The sequence below is a fragment of the Myotis lucifugus genome, unplaced genomic scaffold (genome assembly GCF_000147115.1).
Source record: "Myotis lucifugus unplaced genomic scaffold, Myoluc2.0 scaffold_1164, whole genome shotgun sequence".
Classification (NCBI taxonomy): Eukaryota; Metazoa; Chordata; class Mammalia; order Chiroptera; family Vespertilionidae; genus Myotis; species Myotis lucifugus.
The window spans coordinates 62210-69169 of record NW_005872212.1 but is presented as its reverse complement, the minus strand read 5'-3'; the positions used below and the strand labels follow the sequence as shown (position 1 = coordinate 69169).

The 6960-nt window shown below is 39.2% G+C and overlaps 1 pseudogene; it reads left to right on the top strand.

Annotated features, from left to right (window-relative positions):
- Positions 1–5757: 5757 nt before the first annotated feature.
- Positions 5758–6725, top strand: LOC111824315 (annotated as a pseudogene).
- Positions 6726–6960: the final 235 nt, after the last annotated feature.

Genomic DNA, 6960 nt, shown 5'->3' with positions numbered 1-6960 from the left:
GAGCGATTAGGAGCCAGCAGTCCCGGATTGTGAGAGGGATGTCAGACTGCCAGTTTGACATCCCCCAAGGGTTCATAGATTGGAGATGGTGAAGGCTGGGCTGAGGGACACCCCTCGTGCATGAATTTTGTGTACCAGGCCTATAGTTAATCAATACAAAAAAAAAGTAATTTCCTCATGAATCAATAATGCTGGGGGAAAACATTGTACGATATATACATTATAAGCTATGTACATTAAAAATTAATTCTGATTTTCTAAAAAAAACTTTTAAAATTGTAATTATGAAATTTTGGAGACCCCAGAGTAATTTTATTTTATTTTTACATTTTTATTTTTAATTTTTAATTTTTTATTGATTAAGTTATTACATATGTGTCCTTATCCCCACGTTACCCCCTACACCCCCAATTCATGCCTTCACCCCCCCTGTTGTCTGTGTCCATTGGTTAGCCCTATATGATTGCATATAAGTCCTTTGGTTGATCTCTCCCCCTTACCCCCGCTCTCCCTTACCTTCCCTCTGAGGTTTGACGATCTGATCAATGCTTCTCTGTCCCTGGATCTGTTTTTGTTCATCAGTTTATGTTGTTCATTATATTCCATAAATGAGTGAGATCATGTGGTATTTATCTTTCTCTGACTGGCTTATTTCACTTAGCATAATGCTCTCCAGTTCCATCCATGCTGTTGCAAATGGTAAAAATTCCTTCTTTTTTACTCTAGCATGGTATTACATTGTGTAGATGTACCACAGTTTTTTAATCCACTAATCTACTGATGGACACTTAGGCTGTTTCCAAATCCTAGTTATGGTGAATTGTGCTGCTATGGACAAAGGGGTGCATATATCCTTTCTAATTTGTGTTTCTAGTTTCTTGGGATATATTCCTAGAAGTGGGATCACTGGGTCAAATGGGAGTTTCATTTTTAGTCTTTTGAGGAAACTCTATACTGTTCTCCACAGTGGCTGCACCAGTCTGCATTCCCACCAGCAGTGCAGAAGGGTTCCTTTTTCTCCACATCCTCTCCAGCACTTGTCGTTTGTTGATTTGTTGATGATAGGCATTCTGACAGGGGTGAGATGGTGCCCTATTGTCGTTTTGATTTGCATCTCTCCGATGATTAGTGACTTTGAACATGTTTTCATATGTATTTTGGCCTTTCTTCTGTCTTCTTTTGAAAAGTATCTATTTAGGTCCATTGCCCATTTTTTGATTGGGTTGTTTATCTTCCTTTTGTTAAGTTGTATGAGTTCCCTGTAAATGTTGGAGATTAAACCCTTATCGGTGATACCATTGGCAAATATGTTCTTCCATGCAGTGGGCTTTCTTGTTGTTTTGTTGATGGTTTCCTTTGCTGTGCAAAAGCTTTTTTTTTTTTCTTAAAAATATATTTTATTGATTTTGTACAGAGAGGAAGGGAGAGGGATAGAGAGTTAGAAACATCGATGAGAGAGAAACATCGACCAGCTGCCTCCTGCACACCTCCCACTGGGGATGTGCCCGCAACCAAGGTACATGCCCTTAACCGGAATCGAACCTGGGACCCTTCAGTCCGCAGGCCGATGCTCTATCCACTGAGCCAAACCGGTTAGGGCTGTGCAAAAGCTTTTTATTTTGATGTAGTCCCATTTGTTTATTTTCTCTTTAGTTTCCATTGCCCTAGGAGCAGTATCAGTGAAGAAATTGCTTCGGCATATGTCTGATATTTTGCTGCCTGTGGATTCCTCTAGTATTTTTGTCGTTTCCTGTCTTTGTTTAAGTCCTTTATCCATTTGTAGTTTATTTTTGTGTATGGCTGTGTAAATTGGTGGTCTAGTTTCATTTTTTTGCATGTATCTGTTCAATTTTCCCAACATCATTTATTGAAGAGGCTGTCTTGACTCCATTGTATGTTCATGCCTCCTTTGTCGAATATTAATTGAGGATAGTGGTTTGGGTCAATTTCTGGGTTCTCTATTCTATTCCCTTGATCTATATGTCTGTTCTTGTGCCAGTACCAGGCTGTTTTGAGAACAGTGGCTTTGTAATACAGCTTGATATCTGGTATTGAGATCCCAATACCAATACTTTGTTCTTCTTTCTCAGGATTGCTGCAGCTATTCAGGGTCTTTTTTTTTATTCCAGATGGATTTTTGGAAAGTTTTTTCTAGGTCTGTGAAATATGCCGTTGGTATTTTAATGGGGAGTGCATTGAATCTATAGATTGCTTTGGGTAGTATGGACATCTTGATGATGTTGATTCTACCAATCCATGAACACAGTATGTTCTTCCATCTGTTTATGTCTTCCTCTATCTCCTTCTTCAGTGTCCTGTAGTTTTCTGCGTATAGGTCTTTTACCTCCTTAGTTAAGTTTATTCCTAGGTATCTTAATTTTTTTGGTGTGATGGTAAATGGGATTGCTTTTTTAGTCTCTCTTTCTGTAAGTTCATTATTGGTGTATAGAAATGCCATAGATTTCTTGGCATTAATTTTGTATCCTGCTACATTGCCAAATTCATTTATTAAGTCTAATAATTTTTTGATGGACTCTTTAGGGTTTTCTATGTACAGTATCATGTCATCTTAGAATAAAGACAGTTTTACTTCTTCTTTTCCAATTTGGATGCCTTTTATTTCTTCTTCTTGTCTGATTGCCATGGCTAGTACTTCCAGTACTATGTTGAACAGGAGTGGTGAGAGTGGGCATCCCTGTCTTGTTAAGCTATATACATTAAAAATTAATTTTGATTTTCTAAAAAACTTTTAAAATTTTAAATATTAAATTTTGGAAACCCCAGAGTAATTTTAAAAAGTGGAGAATGCAGTTACAATATTAACCTTCTTTCTACTCAGCACGGAGCAATAAAAGAAAAAAGAAAACAAACAAAAAACTCTGGAAAGCTGGTGAGTTTACAGAGAAGGAGTAATAAAAACTGAATTCACTTGACTTCTAATTTGGCCTCTTGGGAGGAGAAATAGCAGGAGTAATTTCCTCTGTGTCTCTCAGGGAAGTAATGTGCTCAGAGGAGGGAGTAACAATGGAAACAGTGCCTAATGAGCAGACACGGGGAGCTGTATATATCTCCTCTACTGTAGTCCCTCAGGGTGGCTGTTCTTGAGCTGGACAGGACATGGGTGTTGCTTTTGGATTCCTATGTCTGGCTCAGGAACTGATGCTTCCCTCTTTCCTGTTGTTTTGTCTTGGAACAGAGCTTCAGTCTCCACCATCAACCATCCAGAATTCAGATTTGCACACAGAAACCTCTTTCTTAGAAACCCCACCCAGGTGAGTCAGAAGGCCCATTAGGTACTTCACACGATGTTCAGTGATATTGGACATGGGGAACTTTTACCTGAGGTCACCAGAGAGGCAAACCAATCTAGAATCAAGCCAAAAAATTGTCATGTTTGTTTGGTAGGTAGGCTCTTTGATTTATAATGCATTTATTTTAATATGTTAAAAAAGAAGCGTCTTTTGGATTCAGAAATACAAGGATCATTGTTACAATTCAATTGGATGAGAACTAATAGGGAACGTGGGGTTCAAAGTGATTCCTGTAAAATTGGAAGATATCTGAGTGTTGCAATTAAGAGGAGCTGTAAAAAGAGAATTAAGTTTGAAGGCCTGTCCGGTGAATTGAGGGCATTTTTTTTCATTGTTTAAATTGGAATGCATTTTAGCATGCCCTGCTTTTATTAGAAATACCCAGACCACGGGAAGTAAATATTACTTTGCAACACTTCTTGAGACAAACGTTGAGACATATAAGTCACAATACTTTCTCTCGTGTTGGGTACTCACATGAGAATTGTATTTAATATGCAAAAAGAGTATGCTAATGAACTTTATAATTATTTTATTACCTAGAGGTGGAGAAGCAACAGAGACATTGGAGGGGCTGAAGAAAAAATTAGGCCTCAGCTCATGACCAGTAATAACCACTCATTTATTAACAGGAAGGAACTATGCTAAGCTTTTAATTATATATTAACTAAATTTGTCAAACTTCCAGACAAAGGCTATTTCATTATTTAAGTGAGTATGTTAAAATCTAGAATGGTTTAGTTGGCTCTCCATGGACAAACAACTAATATATGGTAGATCTGAGATTTAAAACCAGTTTTCTGATTCCAACAGTTTTGCATTTGATATCATTTAGAATGCCTTTAATCATTTCATCATTAAATATCTACTGCTATTTTATATGTTGTACATTTCTGTTGTAAATCGTGCATTTATTCCCTTTGCTCACTTTTCTAGTGGGATGTTAAATCAGTAAGGCATCTTCACATTGTAAGACATCATTCCTTTCTCATGAGAATTCATTGTTTTTGCTGCTTTATTAATTATTCTGGACATAATGGGGACATAATAACTGGAGTTTGAATGCTGCCAGAACCAAGGAAGCTTACTCCTCATCACAAACTCTCAAGAACCACCTGAGCATTTAGATATATATTTTTTTCTCATACATGTCTACATCTTTCTTCTCTCTATTTTGAAGTGCATTTTATGTTTTGTTATATAAAGGACTCCAAATGGTCATCTGAGTACAGAACTCTAGTCTACATGTTCATGGGAGACTTACCAACTGAATTTGATACTATTTTCACATTCTTCAGGGTAAAGATAATCTGATGTTGACATCTTCCTTGGATCAGTTCTTTCCTAATTTTTGTGGCTGGAGTAAGTAGAGCCTTGTAGTAATAAGTCCCTAGCAGGTCAGAGTACACTGTGAGGGTCTGTTGTGTGTGTGTGTATTGGTTGTTTTGTGCTTCTGTATTTTGGGGGGCCTGAACAGTTGAAGGGTAGCAGTACCTGAGCCCATACACTCTAAATGTGACCCTTGAAATAAAGGTGCCAGAATGTGAGGAAACAAATGAAATTGAAGGGTCCTTTCAACTGAAAGGATGTTTTTGGAAACAAAATAGATACATTGAAGGGAACAACAAGTAATGGAGGGCTTCCTTGTGTCTTAAAGTTTGAGCAACAGCAAAGAGGCCACCTCATTCCTCAACTTTCTCTGACCTCTTCTCTCATCCCTCTTGCTCACTCCCCTCTGGGCACTGGCTCCTTTTGGAGCCTTAAATATCTGAGACTATGCCATTCTCAGGGTCTTTGCTTGGGCACACACTTCCACACTTCCCCAGATATCTTTGTGTCTTTCTCTCTGTCTTCCTTGAGGTCTTTGTTCAAAAGTCACCTTGTTTGCTGGTCTTCCTGAACTCCCAGTAAAAAAAAAAATAGCACCCTCACTCACTCTTTTTTACACCTAATTTTTCTCCTGGGGAAAAGGTCTAAGTGGGACAAAACCTCCTAATCGGAGATGTCAGGATAGATCCATTATGATGACCAATATTAAAAAAAAGCATATTGATTAAATTTTTGCTTTTTCTTTTGTTTGTTAATCCTCACCCAAGAATATTTTTCCATTGTTTTTAGGGAGAGCGAAAGAGAGAGCGGAAGACAGAGAGAAACATCTATGTGAGAAATGCATTAAATAGTTGCCTCCTGCCTATGCCCCAACCAGGGCCCGGGCTAGGGAGAAGCCTGAAACCAAGGTACATGCCCTTGACAGGAATGGATCCCAGAACCCTTTGGTCCACAGGCTCTATCCACTGAGAGATCACCACTGAGCCAAACTGGCTAGGACTATATTGATTATTGATGACAAAGTATAAATGGTAGCATTTCAACTTTTACTAAGGCTGTTTTGTGTGAAAATTAATCATATCATTTCTTTTTAGTTCTTAGTCATCACCTCCACCACATGGTACAAGGCAATGATACCTCAGTTTCAGAATTTATTCTCCTGGGATTATCAGATGAACCAGAACTGCAGCCCCTCATATTTGGGCTTTTCCTCTCCATGTACCTGATCACTGTGTTGGGAAATCTGCTCATCATCCTGGCCGTCAGCTCTGACTCCCACCTCCACACGCCCATGTACTTCTTCCTCTCCAACCTGTCCTTGGTAGACATCTGTGTCACCTCCACCACCGTCCCAAAGATGCTGTGGAACATCCAGACACAGAGCAGAGTCATAACCTATGCAGGCTGCATCACCCAGATGTATTTTTTCATACTCTTTGCAGTGACGGACGACTTTATCCTGACTGTGATGGCTATGACAGGTATGTGGCCATCTGCCACCCCCTGCACTACACAGTCATCATGAACCCCCGGCTCTGTGGACTGCTGGTTCTGGTGTCCTGGATGATGAGTGCCCTGTATTGCATGTTACAAAGTTTAATGGTGTTGCGACTATCCTTTTGTACATGCTTGGAAGTTCCTCACTTTTTCTGTGAACTCAATCAGATGGTCCAACTTGCCTGTTCTGACACCTTTCTTAATAAGATGGTGGTGTGTTTTGGGATTGGGCTGATGGGTGGTGGTCCCTTGGTTTGTATCATTTACTCTTACTCTAAGATAGTAACCTCTATGCGAGGAATCCCAACAGCTGAGGGGAAGTATAAGGCATTTTTTACCTGTGCGTCTCACCTCTCAGTTGTCTCCTTATTTTATGGAACAAGCCTAGGAGTGTATCTCAGCTCTGCTGCTGCCCAAAGCTCACACTCAAGTGCAGCAGCCTCAGTGATGTACACTGTGGTCACACCCATGCTGAACCCCTTCATCTACAGTCTTAGGAACAAAGACATAAAAGGGGCCCTGAAACAATTTGTTGGGATGACAGGCATAAAAGGTCCAGTTGTCCTAGGGATGAGGAAGTATCCATGATTGCAGGGATCAAAGTCTTGGAGCCTTAACTTGTTATTCTTTAGTTAGCATGTCGTTGTAGAACTTGCTTTTTTATTTATTTCCTGGAATTTCCATTTGTTTGTTGCAACTTCTCTATACAATTTAAGTAACTACTTTATTAAGCTTTCTGCTCTGTTATATAAACAGTTTTTCCCTGTGTCTTTATTCTTACCTTTACAGTTTTTCCAACCTTACTCAGAAATACTTGAAATTC